Source organism: Callorhinus ursinus, unplaced genomic scaffold (genome assembly GCF_003265705.2).
Source record: "Callorhinus ursinus isolate GAN/ISIS: 27379988/994484 unplaced genomic scaffold, GSC_fseal_2.0 scaffold1, whole genome shotgun sequence".
Classification (NCBI taxonomy): Eukaryota; Metazoa; Chordata; class Mammalia; order Carnivora; family Otariidae; genus Callorhinus; species Callorhinus ursinus.
Genome location: NW_027397063.1, coordinates 70,842,270 through 70,866,374, shown reverse-complemented (window position 1 = coordinate 70,866,374; position 24,105 = coordinate 70,842,270). Strand labels below are relative to the sequence as shown.

The 24,105-nt window shown below is 41.7% G+C and overlaps 2 long non-coding RNA genes across 2 annotated transcripts; one reads left to right on the top strand and one right to left on the bottom strand.

Moving 5' to 3' along the window:
* Nucleotides 1–219: 219 nt before the first annotated feature.
* LOC141373330 (uncharacterized) lies at nt 220–24,074 on the bottom strand. The gene is made up of 4 exons (XR_012379211.1): nt 23,761–24,074; nt 22,569–22,675; nt 17,333–17,443; nt 220–727 (listed from the first exon to the last, which is right to left on the bottom strand). It is a non-coding gene; the product is annotated as an uncharacterized lncRNA (long non-coding RNA).
* Nucleotides 15,526–16,518, top strand: LOC141374789 (uncharacterized). The gene is made up of 3 exons (XR_012381914.1): nt 15,526–15,557; nt 15,797–15,911; nt 16,308–16,518. It is a non-coding gene; the product is annotated as an uncharacterized lncRNA (long non-coding RNA).
* Nucleotides 24,075–24,105: the final 31 nt, after the last annotated feature.

Sequence of the window (24,105 nt, the reverse complement as noted above, 5' to 3'; positions counted from 1 at the left end):
TTAATGATTTTTTTATTTTATTTTATTTTATTTTATTTTATTTTATTTTATTTTATTTTTATAGAGACGGAGAGAGAGCGAAAGGAGAGGGAGAGAAAGAATCTCATGCAGGCTCTGCACCTAGCACAAAGCCTGACTTGGGGCTCGATCCCACAACCCTGAGATCATGACCTGAACCGAAATCAAGAGTCAGACGCTCAACCAACTAAGACACCCAGGCACCCCTGTGGATACTTTTAATTGTGATATACTGCCAAAAAATTGCAGTGGGTAAGAAAATTCAGTAAGCATGGTATTTGTTGTTGCTTTTACAGTACTGCCCTGTGGCTAATAGTACAAAAGGTGGGCCCATAAAATAGGTGGAGACCCATCTGTTAGTAGCTAACTCAGAAGGAGGACCAACAACCTTTACTTCTTGAATACGTGTTTCTACACTTGAGAGGTGATTCAGCTTAAATCTTATTCCAGTGAGTGAGGATTATTTGGGAGATTCCAACCTTGGTAGGAAGCAAGTTTCCCCTCACTAGTAAAATGAGAAGTGGAATGAACAAGGTCAGGAGGCCAAGCTCCTTTTCCAAGGTTATCTTTCCTCTTTTGTAGGGAACTGCTGCCCCCCAGAGGATAAATGCATAGGTGGAGGTCTTTCTAGGAAACTCAAGGCCGCTGGGAGAAAATGCTCTCCTCCTCCTCCTCCTCTTCTTTTTCTTCTTCTTCAAGATTTATTTATCTATTTGAGAGAGAGCGTGCACGAGTGGAGGAGGGGCAGAGGTAGAGAATCTTCAAGCTGACTCCCCGCTGAGCATAGAGCCCCGAGGTGGGGCTCGATCTCAGGACCCATGAGATCACCACCCATGAAATTACCACCTATGAGATCACAATGTGAGCCGAAACCAAGAGCCTGTTGTCCAACCAGCTGAGCCACCCAGGCATCCCACTTTCTTTTTTAATGAATACATTTCTGTCTTTTCTTTTCCTTGCTCTTATGGAGTTGCTGTACAATTTCCCTTTACTTGAGAATTTACTAATTCCCTTTGTTATCTGGTTGTGGGTTTTTTTCCCATATGAAAGTTCTTATGTACCCAGGAGGATGTGGGATTCACAAAGGGATGCCAGCCTTTCTGAAGCCTTTGGCAGGGAAAGCTGTCTGTTCCTGGAGGCCTAGTGTGGATCTGCCACAAACACCAGAGAACAAGAGCCTCCCTTGACAGAAGCTTTTGAATTATACAGGATAACTTAGCCGTGGAGGAAATTAAAAGATAAAGTCCAGTAAAATATCTCAAGTTTAATGAGTTGGTTTCAAAAGACCACTAAGAGGGCGCCTGGTGGCTCAGTCGGTTAAGTGACTGCCTTCAGCTCAGGTCATGATCCCAGGGTCCTGGGATCGAGCCCCATGTCGGGCTCCCTGCTCAGCAGGGAGCCTGCTTCTCCCTCTCCAGCTTCCTCTGCTTGTGTTCCCTCTTGCTGTCTCTGTCAAATAGATAAATAAAATCTTAAAAAAAAGAGGAAGAAGATAGCAACTTAAAAGGGATTTTTTTTTCCCCTGAGGACTTCCAAGAGGAAAAGTTTAGGTTTATATGAGAATTAATACTATATCTGATTAAAATAAAGTTAAAATATATAAATTATGATATTAAGATAACTAAAGTAATAATAAAAATTTAAACAGTATAGCTAGTGTTTTCTCTTATAAACATTCTCAACAACATTTTTAGATGAGAAAAAGGAAATTTTAGCTTTCATTGAATGACCTGGTGTCCCTTTCAATTATAAAATAAAAAAATAGAGATAGGCAAATTGACATTTCACCAACAATTTGTAGTTATAAAAAGGGGATGAAAAGACAAATGCCGGAGAGCCCTTTCATTTGTAAAATGTTTAATTATAAAGACACAGCTTCCTATTGAAAAGACTCTAAGAAATCCATTTAGGGGCACCTGTCGCACAGTAGTTTAAGCCTCAGACTCTTGGTTTCAGCTCAGATTGTGGTCTTGGGGTCCTGAGATTGAGCCCCTGTTGGGTTCTGTTCTCAGGCACTCAGCGGGGAGTCTGCTTAAGATTCTCTCTCCCTCCCCCTCTAAAATAAATAAATAGATCTTTAAAAAAAAAAGAAATACTTTAACCACTATTTATAGGGTTTTCATGCTACTTTTAAAATATACAAATAAAAAGTAAATATAAGTCAAGTTTATGTGATACTGCTCAAATACTTTGATAAATCATTTTATATATTCTGGCTGTGAAAGACAGCTATATATTTTGTCCTGGTTTTGCCATTTGAGAAATGAAAATCCAAACACATAATATGTAATTTCATGTGAGAAGTTTAGCATTTTACAAAATGCTAAATTAAATGCAAGTTGCAAGATTCTAAACACTTGACTTATAAAGTATTATTGCTTTACACTAATATTTTAAAGTATATAAATATGGGCATGCAACTGGATTTAGTTTTTACTTGAATAACAGGTGTCATTGGAAACCAGTCTCATAAACCTCAGACAACACGGCAACTTAGGAGAACCTGCAGAGTTCGTCCATTTACCCTGATGTGTAAACTTAGAAGAGGTGATATCTCTGTGATAAAAGTTGAAACCTGGTGTTATATTGAATTTTAATGCCAACTTAATATTTTTTAATCCATAATTGTCTTTGGAACCTTGAACTAAGAGATGATTGAGATACTTAGTTAATACTCAACATTTACCTAGGGACTTTTAAAACTGTTACAACTGTGAATAATCTAACATTTTGTTCTAGTTTCAAGCTACAAGTTAGTCCCCCCCCCCCCAGTTTCATGATCCTGGCAGAAGATACAAGACACCTGAGTCCAAGACAACATTACACACAGCAATCCCAGCGTTTCACAGGGTGACACAAAGGGGGTCAGCTGAGACCTGCGCTGCACACACAGTGGATTGCATAGCAGGAGAGGAACCCCAAGTTTTAAGAAAACAAATATTTTATAATGAGCAGTAAGCCTGCTTGATGACCTTTGGGCTGGAAGGAGACATTATCTTTTTTATAATGGACAGTAAATAAAAGTGCCCTTTACTCAGGAAGGAGACACAACCTCTACTTGCGAGGGCTGTTCATCGTACAAACATCCTTGAAAGATAGTCCAGAAAAAAGTTAGCCATTGCCTCTGCTCTTAAGATGTGCAGAACTATGAGAAACCCATGGAAGCTTGTCTTCCAATACAAAGAGAAATAAAAAATAAAATGTATAGTTCCTACACAACACCGAAGCATGTTCTCATATATGTATTCTTATTTATGCATGAATACTTTTTTCCTTCAGAATACTCAGTTGAGACAAAATAAATATAAACATCAAATTATGATAGACTTGATAAAGCTGTTTTAAAGCCTAGAGTTTTAAAGCTTTAAGTATTGTCATTTAAATTTATATGACTATATAAGTATATATGGATGCATGTGCACACATCAGAGCTATATCAAGCTTAATGAAATTTTTTAAATTATTTATAATGGAGGAGAGATGGCTTGCAGTTTGGGAAAAGAACATTGGTCTCTGGATATGTCATCTGTTGTCAACGTGAAGCAGGTAAAAGCTCTTTGCCTAAATTATGTTCCGACATGGTGGCAAAAATTGTCACAGCTCTGGATGTATACTCGCACTTTTCACAAGTGTGCCAATATTTATCCTGATCCCTGTGATGTTTTTGAGTACTTCATGATTATACACAATATAAAAACAGCAGAGGTTCTTCACTGCTAAAGGAATTTTTTTTCCCACTGTTAACCTCTGTCTGGCTGTTATAAAATATCCATTTAAAATTTTTGGTCACCTTTTCTATTATTTTTATCAACTGTGCAGTCTCTTCAGGCTACTTTTTCCTATATTATCCATTTCTACAATTTGACACCAAATTCAGAAGCTTTGGGCACTTATAGGACATCCCACTCACTGGCCAAGGATCTTGGAAAAACTGGATTCAAATGGCCAGAAATACTCTTCATGGCAAAGAAGCAAGTAGCAGTGGTTACCTCTGGGGAGAGCAGCTGGAGGGGAAAGGGGTATGAGAAAGACTTCTTTTTAACCACTTACCCTTTTCCTTTACCTTTTGTACAGTGTGTATTTTTGCTTATCCAAAAGTGCATATAATAAAATAACCCTCTTCTAAATTTCACATACCTGACCCTTGAACTGCTCTTCTTAAGGATCTATCTGCTCATGTGCAAATGATGATGGTACAAAGCTGTTTACGGCAATGTTGTGTGTAATAGCAAAAGATGGGAAATGTCTAAATGTCCATTGAAGGGGATCGGTGAAATGAACTGTGTAACCATACTGTAGAATGCAATGCAGACCTAAGGATGGATCAAGATCATGTACTCATATGGAAATGATATCTCCAAATACGTTAAGCAAAAAGAGAGAGAGAGAGAGAGAGAGATTCAGAAAAGTAAAGTATCTCTCATTTCCTGTAAATTAGACATGATTTCCTTACTTATGCATTAACATATATATCTAAAGGATACAGAAGGAATTAATATCATTGGCTGAATCTGAAGAGAATAATTAGGTGACAGTGAGACAAGAATGAGGTGACTCTTCACTGTATATACTCTTGTATCTTTTAAACTTTAAATCTTTTTTTTAAAGATTTTATTTATTTATTTAGAGACAGTGCACATGTGAGCAGGGGGAGGGGCAGAGGCAGAGAGAGAATTTCAAGTAGATTCCACGCTCAGTGTGGAACCCCACACAGGGCTTGATCTCATGACCCTGAGACCATGACCTGAGCCAAAATCAAGAGTCAGATGCTTAAGCAACTGAACCACCCAGGCACCTCTAAACTTTAAATCTTATAGATATGTTACCTATTTACAAAATAAAAATAAAAATTTTTAGAAGAGGAGGATAATCGTGAGATGTTACCGATTTCAAAAAACTGCTGCAGTATGCGTTTTCTACACCTCCCCCAAAGTTCAGTTGGCGTCCCGGTAAAGTCCATTCAGACTCTCAGAAAGTAGCCTAAGATCGTGTGAAGTAGAAAGAACGTGGCAACTGAACTATTCTGTAGAGACAAATGAGGAAACCCAGGTAGTTTTTCACAGAGACAAACTTTTTTTAATGTGTAAGTATTCATACATCAGAGTTCTCTTCTTCCAATGAGCTTTTCCAAACTTTTAAAATTGTGACCTGATTTTAGACTGACAGAAGAGTTACAAAAATAAAATGGTTCTTGCATATCACCTTTCACCCAGCTTCCCCTAAGGTTAACATCTTATCTAATCACAGTACAGTTATCGAAACTAAGAAATCAACATTGTATAGTATAATACAATAGTAGACATAAGATACTATAATACATAATATAATACTATTAACTACACTATCACATTATTCCGATTTCCTGTGGGCTTTTAAATGATGTTTCAAAATCCACTTGATTCAAAAAGCAAGCCATTAGTAGGAACATGAACATATTGTTTCTTTCTGTTTACAGCAAAAGTTTGTGGTTTTTGGTTTTGTTTTTGTCTTCAGTTCTTAACTTTTTGTCACATATATTTTTGCAAATGTTCAAAATAGCTAGATTGTATCCTGAAGATTTTTAAATTTTCATATGTATGAGAAGGCACATTTGTATCTGTAATGGAAAAAGCAGGATGCTAGAGAATTGAGGATTTGTCTTAACGGATTGCCTAAACTATGGCCTGAGGGAGCTGTTTATCTGTTTCATCACTTGACCACAATGATTTACTAGTCAAATATTTTGTTAATTATCCAGTTAATTGAAAAAATTTCAATTCCATTCCTGAGTCTACCACCAAAAGCAGTAGTTCTCCCAGTGTGGTCCTCAGACCAGCAAGTCAGATTACCTGGGAACGTGTTAGAAATGGAAATATCCAGCAATCTGTGTTGGCGCAAGCCATGGGTGATGCTAAAGGTGAAACTTTAAGAATCTGATTAAAAGAATTGTTTTGATGATTAAAGGGAGAGAAGGGAGAGGAGGGAGGGAAAGAAGGAACTAATAAAGAAAATCCCAATGGGACATTCGGCCTGACCGTTAACAGAAGGGTCTTGCCTCAAACGTGTTTCTCAGGAATTCGATTGTATGTACTTTGTTTCTCTCTCTCTCTTTTTTTAAGTCAAACTTTATTCTATTTTTTTTAAGTAATCTCCATCCCCAGTGGGGGTTCAAGCTCATGACCCCGAGATCAAGAGTCCCATGCTGTATAGACTGAGCCAGCCAGGTGCCCTTGTACTTTCTCTCTTGTAAGTACTGACTCACCTTCCTGTGCACCAAGGTTGGACCTTAGCCACCTTTTGACCTGAGTGAATTGATTCCAAAGACTACAAAGTAATTAATGTAGAACTTCTATCTTGATAACCTTTTCTGCCGGAAACCACTTTGATCATTTTTTGGACACGAAATGAATACTGGCAATCCTTACGTGGCCCGGTTCTGATAGCCACAAATTTTGGTAGTTGAATGAAGACCAGTCCCCCAACAATGCAGTGTAAATTTCAGTTACCACAGTATATTACCTGTGAGTAGTTACATAGTACAAATTTCACAGTCCTGGAAACACTAGGGAAATAACAGATGTGCATCCTGATTAGTGGCCAATCACATCTCTTCTTTCAAAGTGTGTTGATGAGTCGTCAGTGTGCGTCTGTTATTCAGTTCACACAGTCTGCCAGGCATGTAGATGCTGTAGAGGATGTTTTTAGCCAACTAACTTGAACAATGGAAACCTGACTAAGGTAGAAGGGCCCACAGTGACCCCCAGCCCCCTGGCAGAATACAAACAGGCTGGCTAGGTGACCCACCGCAAAATATCCATAAACCCTAGCTGACCAATGGGTTACTTACACCCAGACCAAAAAAGGAAAATTCCACACATTCCGATACCTCCTCACCCTCCCCACTTAACTACATCACCCCCACCCCACCCTTGCCTATTCACAGTCTCTCCTTTGCTCCCCAACTCCCCTCCGTTGCAGTGTATTCAAGAAATTTCTATCTCCTTTGTTCTGCCCTGGGTGAATCCTTTCACTGCTCCACTGCTGACTTCCACCCGATCGGGTCGCCCCATATTTCGTGGCCCCCATCCAATCTGGACACAACAACACAGTAGACACTGTGTCTCCCAGTAATAAACCCACAGGACATTTTACAAAAATGGGTGATGGAAAGAGAACTGTCCAACAAAGATGAAAGTGCAGCAACGAAAGGAGAAGTGATACTGCTAGAAGATAAATTGGATGTGATTAGAAGTTATTTGACGGGGAATGTCGATAAAGCTGCCAGACTCTAGACTCCAGGTACGCAGCTAGAGGAATTTGTGACGGCGACCTCACTGACATAAACCCAGACCTCAGTGGGACACAAAGGATGGAGATGTCCCAGTGGAAGTGACACTTGCAAGCCCTTCACATCAGAGCATCTTCAGAGGTGTTTCAGAACACTGAATGCGCGAAGGATCGAATTTGTAAGCAGACGGAAGTTGTCAAATTATATAGTCCCCTGAGACCTGGGACCTGTACAGATGCCCAACATTGACTCCCCGGGAATTAGGGGCTGAACAACTGTATAGTGAGTTGGAACTACAGTAGTTCAGAGAGAGACTATTGCCATGTCTTGTATAAGCTACTTTTAGCCTCTCAAGTTTGATTTCTTGCTGGCTGTCATTCTTAGCAAGTTACCGGTCTGATAATAATATCTAAATGATTGTCTCTTTTTTAATGAAAGCTATAAATACCTGTGAATTTTCTTTATTAAGCTAGAAAAGGATTTGGGGCTCTTCTCCCGTTTTGATGGTGATTAAAAGAAAGAAGGAGGGGAGGGGCATGAAGGGGAGACAAAGAGCAAAGACCTAGAGAAAGGAGGAGCTCTGGTCTCCACCCACCAGCCCCTTCTGAATTGCTCTCCCTCCCCACACCTCCCCCTCCCCGTGTCTCATTCTTTTCTTAGGGATTCAAGTCTTGTAGATCTTAGTCATTTTAAATGTTCTTATTTCAGGTTCTCATTCAAATAGCCTCTCTGTCATCTGGCATTCATGGCCACTGAATCCCACCGCTTGGTGTAAGGACTGACTCTCATGCGTGGTGCCTTGTTTCCATATGTGTCCATGTTTTGACTAGGAGCCCCTCTGTAACCATGCTTGCTTCTTGCCCAGAGAACCCATTGTGCCCTGGGTGAAAAAGAGTCCTGGCAGATCCATTCTCTGCTGATTCTGCCAGGAGTCTTGAGATGTCACCACACTGGGACACGTTCTTATGTTAAGTTCTCACTTTGGGGTTTGGCAGAGTTCATTGGTAAAAGAAATTCAAACTCCAAACCCCTCTGAGGAGCTGGACTCCAAGATGTTAACAATGAGGGAAACGGGGTGAGGGGCATGTACAGGAACTCTGTGTACTATCTTTGCAACTTCTCCGCAAACCCCACATTATTCCAAAATAAAAAGGTAATGTTTTAAAAATGAAGCCCCCCAGTTCCTAAACCAGTTAAACCCTTAGGTAGCTGTGGAGTCAGCTTGTATGCTTACTGGTCCCATTTTCACCCCCTTCTTCATTGTGGGTATCTGTAACATCCCTTCTTCCTTGCAAGTTCATCTATGAATTTAAAATAGTCTTTGTTATAATTTATCTAGCATTTCTGGGAGTTATTGTAGGGAGATTTTGAGATCTTGTCAGCTCACTACCTGTGGAATCTGAACTCCCCATCATCTCTTTAATCTACACAAATCAAACTCCTATCCCCACCACTGAAACTGCCCTGGTCAACCTTACCAGTAGCACTCATCTTGCTAACCAGTGGTCAGTTCTGAATCACAGACTCGATCTTTCATTAGCGTTTGAACAGTTGCACATGACTTCCTTGAAACCCTGTATTCCCTGGGCTTGTCACTTACTTCACTGGCCTTTCCTCAGACTTCTTTGTGGACTCTGGCTCTTTTGCTGACCTTTCAATGTTGAGTGCCTCTGGACTCAGTCTGCCACCCAGTCTCTTATAATTTGACATCACTCCCTCACTGACTCTATTCAGTCCAGGGATTTTAAATGTCATATACATGCTAATGACTGTCAACTTGAGATCTTATGACCTGATTTCTTCTGCACCCACCCCTGGGTCCCCAGACTCATGTATACTATATAACTGCCTAGTCAACATCCCTACTTGAATATCAAACTTCATATGACCCAAACTGAACTCTGGATTTGGCTCCAACAGTAACAGAATAGGTTGTCCCCCATATGCCTGTGGTAGGCCTGGGCCATGTCTGGTGATGTGGCTGCAAAGAGAACAGAGAAATGAATCCCGATGGCATAGGAAAACCCTCTCTGTGGGGTAATAGGTAGACTTTTCAGTATGAACTTGGCCCTTCCCCAAGTCTAACAGTACAAGACAGTGACACCACAGTTCTCTGCATTAAACACCAAATTTCTAGTGTACCTTCATGAGGACCCTCAATCCGGAAACACTCCTTCAGTATATTTGGAGAATAAACGTCTAGTCAGCGCGAAGGAGGGAAAGTTGCCTAACTATATGGGGTAGGGGAGGAATTCCTGAAGTCTTTTTCTTTTGTCTTCATTTAATGTCACATTTATTCTCATTGCATTGGGCTAGGAAAGGAAAGAGATGGGATTCAGGTTCTAATTTTCTTGAAGTTCAGGATCTAAATCAGTCAGAAGAGGCTGAGGCCTCTGTTGGGCGCTGGGCCTGCTAGGAGACAGGCAGGAAAGAGGAATGTACTTGACTTTGGAGTTTGCATGTCCCAGGGCTCGCATTCGGGTACCTGAGGACCCTCCAGGTAGATCACATGTGGAATACGAATGGTGCAGGCCTGGGGTTGGGCTCAGGAGGTGGGAGGTCAGCCGTATGTGCATAAGAAGGACCTGAGAAGCTGTTGTCCTCTAGTTTGTACCCCAGGATCCTGCGAAGGTCCTCTTCATAAGGACGGGACCAGGTTTGCTCTTTGGTCTCTGGTTGGCCTCGGGAAGAGCAGAAAGTGAATCCTGCAAATTGATGAGCATCTGGAGACATTGTTGCCATTTTTCTTCAGGCCCTGTGCTTGAGACCCTGGCCAATTGCTGTTGACCAGACATGATTCTCCTTCCTCCCTTCTTCACGTTCCAGGAGTTCCCGTTCTTGTAGGAAACTCTGGATTTCCTAGTCCCTCTAAGGTCTCATTAATGGGCCCATGGGCTTTCCTGATCCCTAGGTTTCTTTTTCCTCCTTTACTTCCTGGAGGTTTCTAGTAATTTCATCCTGATGGGTCACTTTGTCCATTTCTACTCCTGAGTTTTCTCTGCAGCCCCAGGGTTCTAATCCAGGGCAGGCAGAGAGCTGGTCCTTGCTGGACCCCACTGCAGTTCAACTGTCTGGAGGCACCCCAGCACAAAAATGTGCTTGCTCCTCTCTACGCTGGTGGTTTCTAACCGCTTTTGCAAAGGATTTTTCAACCCGTGTTTGTGTTTTAGTCTCACATCCCATGTCCAAAGGAACCTGATGCTTCCAATTCCTGAGGCTTTCAGCTGTTCTGCAGCATAACTGGGTTGCTCTTGGCTTCCCCCACTCCCCATTTAGGACTAAGCTTTCTCCCATCTGTTAATTTTGTCATCATTTCCCCTTTTGCTTTCCAATTTAAGAAGCTTTGTGGGCTGTTGTCTCATTTCCAATTTTCTTGAGTGTTTAAGTCTTTTTAACCAGACTTTTTACCCTTATGTTAGTTAGCTCTTGGCATCTTCCAACTTGAACCCAAAATCAAGACTGTAATATATAGAGACAAAAAGCCCCTCTCAGAGGCAGAGGTCAGGATGGAGCAAAGGTGGGGCTGTTGATGCCTCTAGGGGCCTAAAACATCTACCTAGATCCATGAACTGAATTATTCAGAGTTCCCTGGGAAACTTCGAGAACTCAGTTCATACTTGTTGACCTAAGGAATTGCGTAGGTAACTCTCCTCATCTCCCTCCACTGAGCAGAGCATTCCTATGCAATCATTTCAAGATAAATCATTTAATCTCTCTGTACCATCCAACCCCCTCCACAGTTTTTACCTCCAGGAATCAGGGTCCTGCAAAGAAGGAAGGCCACCGAAGTTGGAAAATAGGCTCCCCAAAAGAGAATTTAGTCATTATGCTTCAATCCGTACCCCACTGAGAGTGATTCTCACTGTCCCACAGGCATACCTCTGTCTTATCAGAAAGCCTCTGATCTGATTAATCTAAACTCATATACGAATGCACTCCGTGCCTCTACTTTTTAACCTGGAAACCACATTTAGTTCATTTGAAAGATGCTCCATTCATTTTCTACTTCAGTGAGTCCAACAGATTCAGCAACTAACCCCAAACTAGAGACAGGCAGGGAAGACGTGCAGATTCCCGCCGAAGGTACCCAAAGGATCAGCAGGTTGCCTTTCACTTCTTTTGGTTTGTCAGGGGGTCCATCCAGAGCATCTCCTTTGCCTCTGGAGGCAGTTTTGCCAGCTGAGGTTACCACAGCCTCACCTGGTCCAGGGTCCGGGTTTTAGGGTATGTTTAGATGTACATTTATTAGAATCACTATTTTCTTTCACTTGCACAGCCAACAAGAAGACAGCTAGACACAGGGTCTGAGGTTTCCTAATTGACTAACAGAAGAGACATCAGGTTATGTAGAAAGATTGATTATGTTAAATCAAAGATATCAAAGTTCAACTCCAATTTAAGTGAATCAATTCCATTTTCTACTGCAAACATATTCTGTATATTAAAGAAACACTGCAAAGTTGTATTTGCTTTGCAATAGACAGGATATCAAACTATGAATGAGTGAAGGAAACATATGTGAGCAGCATTGGACATCCAGGAAAATTTTTGGTATTTCTTGTTGACCTTTAGAGATAGAGCCTTATACATTACAATTAAATAAGTCCTTTTCTCCACCCATCTGGTCCCCTTATTCCTGAGATTACCGGATTGCTGGATTGTACATATATACACATATGTACAATCTGGCTATATATATATGTATATTGGAGACTATATATATATATAAATTTTTTTTTGAAGGAGGGAAGGTGCAGAGGCAGAGGGAGAGAGAGAATCTTAAGCAAGCTCCATATCCAGCACGGAATCCAACGTGGGGCTCAGTTTCACACACTGAGATCATGACCTGAGCCAAAAATCAAGAGTCGGACACTTAACCGACTGAACCACCCAGGTGCCCCTGGATTATACATATTCTTGATCCCTGATTTCTTAACTTATTGTGGAGGATAAAGACCAGCCTGGTACTCTGAAAATTTCAAGTACTTGACATAATAGATCAGTGTCATAACAGGTCATAATAGGTTGCTTGCCCCAGAGCTGCTTATTATTATTATTATTAAAGTTTTTTATTTATTTCAGTAATCTCTATACCCCATGTTGGGCTGGAACTCATAACCCCAAGATCAAGAGTCACATGCATGGGGCGCCGGGGTGTCTCAGTCTAATAAGTTTCTGCCTTCAGGTCAGGTCATGATCCCAGGGTCCTGGGATGGAGTCCCTCATCGGGCTCCCTGCTCAGTGGGGGGCCTGCTTCTCCCTTCCCCCCACCACTGTGCTCTCTCTTGCTATCTCTGTCTCTCTCTCTCAAATAAATAAATAAAATTTTTTAAAAAAAGTCACATGCTCTTCCAACTGAGCCAGCCAGGTGCCCCACTCCAAAGCTTATTAAATGACATTATAACCTATGTGATTTTTAAAACTGAAATCAAGTGTAAGTGTAAAATTTTAAAGTTACTTTTCCAAAAAATGTTAAAGGAAAATAAAAATTAAAGCCTTCAGCAAGGGGGCACTACCCTTTGACTATCTTCTCTCTTCAGGGAGGACTAGAAGACCTTCCCAAGGGGCGCCTGGCTGGCTCAGTTGGTGGAGTGTGCAACTCTTGATCTCGGGGTTGTGGGTTTGAGCCCCACGTAGGGTGTAGAGATTACTTTAAAAAAAGGAAGACCTTCCCAAACAGAGATAGTCTCAGAGAGTGCCAGCTAGTTATGTTTTGCCTCAGCCTTTAAATGGGAGTCAGGAAGATAGCAGAATGGCAGTTCTAGAAGGTTTTTGTTTTGTTTTGCTTTTTTTGCCCAAGTTTTATTGATATAATCAAAAATAATTTTCACCAAAAACAACTGACAATTAATATTTATCTGGCTAGTCACAGACTTGAGCAGGCTTCTCATTCAGAATTCAACTCTGGAAACAAAGATCTAATTGGCCTCTGCCATAGTCTGGCCAAGGACTACAGATTTTAGTAGGCCTGAAGTCTGTCTGTAGCAGTGTATCCCCAAAGAGTCAGAAATCCTCAGATGGAGTGTATTGACATGCATTTATTTTGATAGTTATGTAATTATTTTAATCAGTATTAGAAAAATGCAACAAATTAAACCTATGATTTTACTCCAGTGAAGTAAATGCCAGTGAACTTGTAAAAATATCAGGTAGATAATGGTACTCAGATGGTACTCAAGTATGGCAAAAATCATGAAACCTGAATAATTGAATGGCTGGATTTATACCAAGGCAACAAGGTCTGTAAATGCCTTCCTGCTTCACTTCTACATCTAGTGCACCCCAGATGTAGAGGTAAGGACTGGATCTGAGGACCACCACCCCCCAGCCTGTGCGCTCCAGACCCAGCCTCCACTTTGGGCAGATTCCCCATACAAATAACATTGACAGAAGTGACCGGACCCAGAGCAACAAACGGGGCACCAAACAGAAGGAAATGTTCGGCTGCACTAAGCTTTGTCCCCTAATGTAGTACCGTGAGGAGAAATTTTACTTTTTAAATGTCCTTTATTGTTTTTAAAGTGTTAGTTGTACCATTAAAAAGTAAGATTATGAAATTGCAAAGTAGAACTGCAATTTGTTTTACAGTCTAGACAGTTTAAAACAGCTCCTTGTTGAAAGCCTGTATGTTAATTTATTTACATAAATTTACTTGTATGTAAATTATCACCATTTCAACAAATAAATGAAGGCCTTACAAGTCCAGGGGATAAAAATTGGCATAGAAGCTGGAGGGAACATCAGGGTGTGTCCTTTTTGAATGTGGATAGTACTCATATTACTCCTTGTAACATTACAAGGAGTAATATACCCTCTAAAAGAAATCAGAGTATCAACATTAAAAATCACTGTAGGAAACAGATAACAGTCCTCCATCTATGAGTCCTACTATTCATTCCTCTAGTTATTCATTCATTCATTAAAAAAATAGTTGAGTGCTTACTATATGTGTAGGAATTACTGCTAGCAATGAAAAATTCTTCTTCTAATCGGTTTGGTCTACGAATCAAAGAAGCAAAAAAATCATTTTGCCATTTTTGAATCAAAATTCACAACTTCTTAGAAGCTTTTTTGGATCAACTCTTTTCTGTTCTAATGATTTGTTTACTGTCTCCCCTCAGTACTTATTTTATACACTATTCCACAAGTTGATTGGCTGTTTGTAGCAGGCAAATTAATGCCCCCTCCCCTCAAAGATGTCCACATCTTAATCCCCAAACCAGACTGATGTGGCCAGGAGCCAAGGAAGGTGGGCAGCCTCTGAAGGCTGGAAAACACAAGGAACAGATTCTTCCCAGGGCCTCCCAAAGGAGCACAGCTCTGCTGACCCCTTGATTTTAGCCTTGTGAGACTTATTTCAATTTCCTGAGTTCTGGAACTAAAACATAATAAATTTCTTGTTGGTTTAAGCCATTAAGTTCATAGTAATGAGTTACAAGAGCAGTAGAAACTCATGCAAACATCAAAACATTGGCCTTCCTGTTGTGGGAGATGCAAAGATGAGTAAGACACAGTCCCTCCTCTCAGGGCGGTTACTGACCGGTTAGAAGAGATGAGACACATACACTACCTATAAGCTGGAACATGATGACTGTCCTAAGGGGGGGGTACCGCCTACTGACTATGGGAGTCCAAGGAAGGAAATCACTTCATTTTAAGGGTAATCAGGAAGAGGAGGCTTTTGAGCTGACCCTAAGGGGGTAAGTAAATTTTAAGAGATAAAAGGGATGGAGAAAGTGGCCCAACTCTGACAAATTAAATCACATAACAAATTATTTCTAAGCAAGCCTATTATTAGTTCATTGGTAAAGGAAATGCGCTTCTATATTTTTTTAAAAAAAGCATGCCCTACACATCTTTTATATTAAGCAAGACACGGCTGGGTCTTCTTGAACCTGAAGAATGACATGCATCAGTCCGCTAGTGCTCCCATGGTCAGATGCTGCAGACCGGGCAGCTTAAACAAACACAAATTTATTTTCCCACCGTTCAAGAGGCTGGATGTACAAGATCAAGATGTCCACAGGTCTGGTTTCTCAGGGGCCTCTCTCCTTGTCTTGCAGACAGATGCCTTCTCTGTGTGTGCACGTGGCCTTCCGTCTGTGCATGCACACCCTCAGTGTCTTCCTCTTCTCACAAAGACACCAGTTCTTTCAGAGAAGAGCCCCCCTTTATGACCTCATTTAACGTAATTACCTCTTTAAAGGCCCTATCTCCTAATCTAGTCACACTAGGGGTTAGGGCTTCAACATATGAACTTGGAGAAGCACAGGTCAGTCCATATCATATTGTAATTATTGTTTTAAAAATTACAGATGTAATATATGCCAATGGTACAAAAAATAAAGTGAACAACAGCACGTCAAGTAAAAAATAAAAATTTTCTTCTCTCATTTATGTACTTCCTCTAGAGGGAATCAGTTTCCTTCTGAGAAAGTTTTATTGAAATAATTATAGATAAGATGCCAGAGAGCTTGTTTCCTCTCTCTTTCTCTGCCCAAATGCACCTAGGGAATGCCAAGTGAGGACCCAGTGAGAAGGCTGCCATCTGCCACCCAAGGAGAGAGCTCTCATTAGACATGGACCCTGCTGGCACCTTGATCTTGGACTTCTAGTCTCCAGAACTGTGAGAAATAAATTTCTGTTGTCTAAGCCCCCCAGGCTATGGTACTTTGTTATGGCAGCCCAAACAGACTAAGATAGCATGGTTCTCTGCATAAAACTCTGCATATATCTATCCATTTTTAACACAAATAGGATCTTGCTAAATATAATGTTCTTCAACGAGCCTTTTCCATTTACAGTACATTTTGAACATCTTTCCAAACTGGTGCACACAGATCTAGTGACCTCATTTTGTTCTTTTCCACTGTCATTTTATCATACCAGTATCTAACCCAGAATACCAGGATACATTTAGCAATTATTCTCTTTATTTTTTAATTAAACTTTTAATTTTATTTTGAGATCATTGTAGATTCACATGCAGTTGTAAGAAATAACACATGTACTCTTGCCCCAGTTTCCCCCGACGGTAAGGAACATCTTGGAAAACTACGGAACAGTATCGCAACCAGGATGCTGACAATGATGCAGTCAAGATATGAATACTTCTGTCACCACAAGGATCTCTCCTGTGGCCCTTTCATAGCCACACCCACTTCTCTCCTGCCCACTCTTTACCCCTCTGCAACTACTAACCTACTCTCCATTTCTGTAATTTTCTCTGTTCAAGAATGTGATCTAAATGGAATCACAGAGTATGTAACATTTTGACATTGGGTTTTTTCACTCAGTCCAATAGTCTAGAGATTCATACAGGTTGTGTGTGTATCGATGAATAGATCCTTCTTTTTTACAACTGAGTAGTATTCCATGGCTAGATGTGGTGCAACTTAACTCTTCCCCAGCTGAAAGACATGTGAATTGTTTCCAGCTTTTGACTATTGTAAATAAAGCTGCTATGATCATTCATGCACAAGACTTTGTGTGAACATAAGTCTTCATTTCTCTCTGGTACGTGTCTAGGAGTAACAGTTGCTGCATCATATGATAGTTACACATTTAGTTTTGTAAGAAACTGCCAAACTGTTTTCCAGAGGAGCTGTACCATTTTACATTCCCACCAGCAATGTAGGAGAGGTGCAGTTTCTCTGCATCCTTGCCAGAATTTGGTATTGTCACTGTTTTTTATTTTAGCCAATTCTATTAGATGTGTGTGATACCTCATTGTAGTTTGGTTTCTTTCTTTTTTTTAGAGGGGGCAGGGGCATGGGAGAGGAAGAGACAGAATCCTAAGCAGGCTCCACGCCCAGCATGGAGCCCAACATGGGGCTCCATCTCTGACCCTGAGATCATGACCTGAGCCAAAACCAAGAGTTGGATGCTTAACCAACTGAGCCACCCAAGCTTCCCTAGTACAGTTGACCTTTGAATAACGCAGGAGTTAGGGGCACTGATCCCCCATGCAGTCAAAAATCCATACATAAATTTCGACTGCCCCCAAACCGTAACTACTAATAGCCTACTGTGGACCAGAAGCCTTACCGATGACATGAATAGTCCATTAACAGGGCGTCTGGCTGGCTCAGTGAGAAGAGCATGTGATTCTTGATCTCGGGGTCATGAGTGTGAGGCCCACATTGGGTGTAGAGATTACTAAAAAAGAAATAATAATAAACTTTAAGAAACAGTCACCTTTAAAAACTTAAAAAAATAATAAACTTTAAAAAATATAGTCACTAGACACACATTGACAAAAATAGTCAATTTGTATGTTATATATATTATATACTGTGTTCTTATAAGGTAAGCTAGAAAAAAGAAAATGTTATTCAGAAAGTCATAAGGAGGGGCGACTGGGGGGCTCAGTCGGTTAAACATCTGACTTCGGCTCAGGTCACGATCTGAGGGTCCTGGGATCGAGCCCCGTGGCGGGCTCTGCACTCAGCATCTCCCTCTTCTTCTCCCTCTGTTCCTCCCCCCACTCATGCTCTCTCTCTCCCTCCCTCTCTCTCTCTCTCCCCCACTCAAATAAATAAAATCTTAAAAAAAAGAAAGTCATAGGGAAGCGAAAATACATTTTACAGTACTGTACTATATTGAAAAAAATCTGCGTATAAGTGGACTCATACAATTCAAACCCGTGTTGTTCAAGGGACTACTGTACTTTGTCAGATAGGTGGTTTGCAAATATTTTCTCCCGTGCTGTAGCTTGTCTTTTCATCCCTTTAACAGAGTATTTCAGAGAGCCGAGGTTTTTCCTTGCATGAGGTTGAGCCTTGGCTGCTAGATAGAGGGCTGTCCACGATGCCCCGGGGGCCAGTAGTCAGGGGGCTGGGCTTCCACCCGGGCCGGGGACCATCCTCCTGGAACGCCTGCCCCGCTGCAGCCCCATCCCAAGTCTGGCGCTCAGTGAGAAAGCTGGGCGCCCCGCACCACAGCCATGTCCCGGAGTGCCCCCAGCTCTCCACCGCCACGGGCAAGGGGCTGCCCTATCCCATCCTGTAGTGGGGGAGCACACATGGCAGGAGATGGACAGGATGCTAGGACAGAAGACGAGGGAAGAGCAGGAGGAGAGGAAGAAAAAGGAGCTGCAGGAGAGAATGTTACCAGAGAAAACCAAGGAACGAATTTGAACGTTGCCAGAGAAGCATTTGGCCTGCCAGGAAGAGAAGCACCAGCTTCTACTGCAGCTCAACACAAAGGAATTTTTCCATGAGAAGAAAAATGGAGGCCAGAGGAGCAGAGCGCCCTGATGTCAGTTTGGTACCAGCAGAGCTTGCCTGGCACACAACCACTCACCTCCTCAGCCTGGGAAGACACAATGACCCCGGCGCCCTCAAGGTAGCCGACAGCCAAACAGGTGTTAGGACCCCAAGGACCTGTTTGCCACCCAGAACCACGTGGGCCCGGCGCCGGCTTTTGTAGGGACCCCAGAGCTCGGGCAATTCCAGGGCCCAGGCAGTGCCTCGGGGATTGCTCAGCCCCCACTGGACTCAGGGCCCCGCAACCCGCCTAGGGTCCCATGGGTAGCCCAGCACGTGTGCAGCATTTCGTGCGGTGTGGTCCGGGTCTCAGCCACAGCCCGAGGCCACGCTCGGCCACATTCAGACCACCGAGACAAGGCTGTCAGAGCTTTTTTTGGTCTGTGTCTATTAGCTTTCCTGGGTTGCTGCCTTCTTCAGTTCCGTTCCGGGACATAGGAGGGAAGAGCAAAACCCAAAGAACTCATATGTCCATCTCAAGGTTTCTAGCCAGCCTGCCTTCTCCTCTACCTCTCAGTCTTCTCGTGTCTGCTTTATACATAATGTCCAGGGGTTTTAGTTGTACTCTGCAGGAGAAATAGGGCAAAGTGTGTCTATGCCATCTTCCTAGAAGTGAAAATCATTGTTTTTAATGGCTAAGTAACATGCATGGCATATACTTTATTAATCAGTCTCTTTTTGATAGACATGTAGGTTGTTTCTAGGGTTTTTGGGTTTTTTTTGTTTTTGTTTTTTTGCTATTAAAATAATGGCAAAAGGAATAGATGTTCTTTTCTTTTTAAGATTTTATTTATTTATTTGAGAGAGTCAGAGAGCACAAGCAGGGGGAACTTCCAAGGCAGAGGGAGAAGCAGGCTTCCCACTGAGCAGGGAGTGGACATGGGGCCCATTCCCGGGAACCCAGGATCATGACCTGAGCTGAAGGCAGATGCTTAACCGACTGAGCCACCCAGGTGCCCAGGAATAGATGTTCTCATTCTTTGAGGGGGTGGGGGTGGACAATGGGGAAAGAGGCAGAAGACAGGGAAGGGCAGAGTTCTGGGTTCTTGTGCTATTATATGCATAGGATAAATTTCCTAACTGGAATTGTTGGGTCAAAGAACATGTGCATTTTAAGTCATCATATTGTCAAAATATACTCAAAAATGTTACACTAATTTAAACCGCCCACCAACAGAAGAATGTGTTTTTCCATTGAGTTTTGTCAAATTTTCTGATCTTTGATCACCTGATTGAGAAATGTTCTCAATTTTATGTGCTTCTTTTCCTTTCTCTATCAGATCCAAAGTGGGAATTGTGCCTTTTTCATTTTCTTGATGTCTGCAAGGACCCAGCACCATGCTACATACCATAATAGTTATCTGTTTATTGTTGATAGTTTTAGCACTCCCAATAAAGGATTAGAGCTGGTCATATAGAATTCTGGCAAAGTTTCATGACTTCAAATAAAACACACAATTTCACAAGGTTTTACAAGCAGGTGTTCTTCAAAATGTTGTCTGTAGATTAACCTGAATCACAATCACGTGGGGGTAATGGAAAATCTAACACCATGTGCCTCCTGATATGATGGCTTAAAGAGGATGCTTCGCCACCTAAATGTAATATTCTTGTCAAAAATGTTGACACTGGGGGCGCCTGGGTGGCTCAGTCGTTAAGCATCTGCCTTTGGCTCAGGTCACGGTCCCAGGGTCCTGGGATCGAGCCCCGCATCGGGCTCCCTGCTCCGCGGGAAGCCTGCTTCTCCCTCTCCCACTTCCCCTGCTTGTGTTCCCTCTCTCGCTGTGTCTCTCTCTGTCAAATAAATAAATAAAATCTTTAAAAAAAGTTGACATTGAACCTAGTGCTGAGGGAACAATCAGACAAATTCAAAATGTGGGACATTCTAAAACAAAGAAATGAAACCAAACTGGTCTAGAATCTTCAAAAATGTGAATGTCCTAGAAGAAAGGAAAAACAACCAAACCAGATTAACGGGATCACAAGAAATGCAAGCACACACCACATACACATATACACCTTATACATATATATGTAATAGACTTTCTAATGAGAAAATCCCTTCTCCAACAGGGGGTATTGTTCTAGATTAAAAGAGACTAAAGAGACAGCAGGCTCACTAAATATAATGTGCAACCCTTGATTGGGTCCTAGACTTTATTTTTAAGGCTATAAAGTACATTATTGGGACATTTGAGAAATGTTGAATATGGATAGTTTTGAAGATATTATTTTAATAGTAAACTTGAGATATAATGATATTTTTAGGATGTAGTGCCAAGTATTAGGAGTCAAGTATCACTCCTATGTCTGTGATTTGCAGAAAGCTCAGAAAAAAGTCATAAAACTGAGAAAGAACAAATGTACTAAACTGTTAACAATTGATAACTGTGACAAAGATTTGGTGTTCATCACTTTCTTCTTGCAACTCTTCCTTAGGTTTTGAATTTTTCGAAATAAAAAGTGGGCCCACCTCAGATCCAATCTCCTGAATCTTGGTGGGAGGGCAGAGTCCACTTGTATCTACATTTCAAGTAGAACTTCCCATTGATTTGTATGCATACTACAGTGTTAGATGTACTGATTTGAAGTACAATAATGTATTTTTATTTTAGTCTTCATGAAGGTAGAGCTAAAAAAAAAAAACCCTCCATATCTTGGTTACATAATAGAATTTAAGAACATTGGGTTTACAGATTTAAACCCAGTCCTTATGTAGCTTCCACAGTCCCTTCTGTGGTCCTCCTCAGTTTTCTCCATTTCCTTTAACTCTCTTAAACTTTACTTATCTTTATGCAAATGGTTTTCAAAGTTATTGTGAAGAATGTGTCAGTGAGTGCTGCCCTTCACATTGCTTCAGTGGATACCGCCTACATTCAGGCAGAAGCTAGCCTCGAATTTCCTCCAGCAACTGAATAAAGAGGTGAGTGGCACTACTGTCCCTGTCCAGCTCAAGGCAATTCTTCTTAAACACTTATGACAGATGTAGGGACAAGCATGTATTATATTGTGTTTACTAAATAATAAATGACATTAATAAGTAATACATGAGTTAAAGATCCAAAATACATACCTTAACAAACATTTGCATGTCAATAGCTTTTTATTTTTATTTTCTTAAAGATTTTATTTATTCATGAGAGAGAGGGGGGGGGGCAGAGGGAGAAGCAGGCTCCCAAGTAGCAGGGAGCCCGATGCGGGACTCGATTCCAGGACTCTGGGATCATGACCTGAGCCGAAGGCAGACGCTTAACCATCTGACCCACCCAGGCGCCTATGTCAGTAGCTTTTTAGACACTGCTTTAAACGCATAACTATCACTTAAGATCAACTGATGGACTTGAAATAATGTAAGAATCTCAAAAGAATACATGGTACTTTCTATAAGAAGCCATCACTATCAACATAAAGCCTACTGTTTTTAAAATTTTGTTGTTGTACTGATAAATCTGTACTAATTCCTTGATTCCTCTGGTGAACAATGGCTTACAATGCTAGCTAGGTTTAGAATTGTCAGCTGAGGCTATTGAAGAGTATAAATGGCCTCAGTGATCCAGGTTAGCAAAGAAGCAGTTGTCTTTGAGAAGGCTCTAATTTTAGATCTCAGGAAAGTAGAAAGCTTATCTTAACCATAAAAGAATACGCTCTCTGTTGATAGCAATCTTTGTTAATATGTGTAGATCTTTAACTCATTTATTACCTAATAGTGTTTAGTAAGCACATGCAAATGTGGTAAACATAGCATTCATTAGAAATACATTGTAGAGGGGCACCTGGGTGGCTCAGTCGATTAAGCGTCTGCCTGTGGCTCAGGTCATGATCCCAGGGTCCTGGGTTCGAGCCCCACATTGGGCTCCCTGTTCAGCGGGGAGCCTGCTTCTCCCTCTGCCCCTCCCCCTGCTTGTGCTCTCTCTCCACCTCTCTCTCTCAAAAAAAAAAAAAAATTACATTGTAGGGTTGCAGGCACTGTGGGTTTGGATTTTGACTCTGGATTTTTTATTAGGAAGCTTTTTTACCTTGAAACCCCTTCAGTAACTGTGATCTAAACAAGAATTTAGCCCTTGTTTACTTCCTTTTAAGAGATTCTGGAAATCCTCCACAGCATGTAACAGTAGTGCTAAACCTAAAAAAAAAAAGGTCAACAATTAGGTGTTAATTGTTGATTGATTTCACCCTGTGATTGATTGGTTTCACCCTAAAGACTTCAGTGAGACTAAATGGTTAGTCATTTTTCTGATTTAGTATTTCCTTCCGTTTCTCAGATCCCAGGAGAGTTGTTGTAGGTTTTAGATGAGACAATAAGGATCTTTGACCTCCATTCTCAGAAAATATCTGGCATTATCTCAAATCTGAATTTGAACATTATTACAGGGGGAGGGATAAGGAGCAGCATCACTAAAATGAGACCCACGTCTACTTTGTCATCTTGGTATTAGTTTTTGTCAGACTTCCTGGCACAATAATAATTTTCAAATACATTTTTTGAAGAAAATGTATTTAGAATCAACTATCATATACAGATTAAAAAATTATGTCAAGTTTTAGGTGGCCGTCTGAATTAATGAGAAAATGTTTCCCTGATAATATCTTGCAGTGTGGGTAGTATTTTAAAGTTAAACGACTAAATGCATTGGGCCTAACCCAGGCCTGGGTCAGAGCTACAGTTGAAAACCTCTGGGGCTTAAAGAATCGTGCCGTTTATTTAAGCAGCAAGGGTTATATTGCTCTCAATTTCCATTAAATCAACATGCATTAGGTATTAAGCAATTAAAGTTCAAAGCCTTTTGGGAAAAAAATGAGCAGTATAGACCAGAATCACAATCTATCTAGTCCCAAAGGGGCATGGAGCTCTATCTGCCGGAAGCGTCCATTTAAATTCCAGCATTACAAGGAAAATAACTCCGTAGCTGTTAACCGTTTGCAAAAGTTCACAACGATTTCGGGCATTCCCCACACGTAAAAATTATTAGTATTATTTTAAAAAGAGAGCGAGAGCAGACCAGAGGCAACATGAGAACAGAGTTGGCTACGCCAGAGACATTTGCAAAGGACACTACACATTTTTTCCTCGCTTGGCACAATGTACTACGGCACACCGGATTTCCTGGGACATGCTGGGTGGCCGACATTTTCCCTAGCAGGAAGTTTCACACTTTTAAGATCTGAATAGATGTTAAACGCTCAGCTAAAGGCCACGCAGCTCTTTACCGTCGAATTAAACAGCGGTGGGAGCCGGCGGAATAGCCCCATTTTCCACCCAGTGCAGAGCGCGGCCGTGCCTCCGCCGCGGGCTCCGAGCGCCGGCGGCGGACGGCGAGCTGGGCCCCAACGGCCCGCGGGGAAGCGGCGGCTGCCCAGGACGCAGCCGCCCCAGGCTTCCGCCTCCCGGTCCCGCTCGGCTCCCCCGGCTGCCTCTGTTTCAGGGACGCGGAAACCCCGTAGGGGGGGGGGGGGGGGGGGGGGGAGCGCGGTTTGGCTACCGCTTGCTGCAATATTCTTCCGCCGCAAGGCAAAGAGTCCCAACCTTCCCCCAAGGCCCTGGGATTTCCAGCG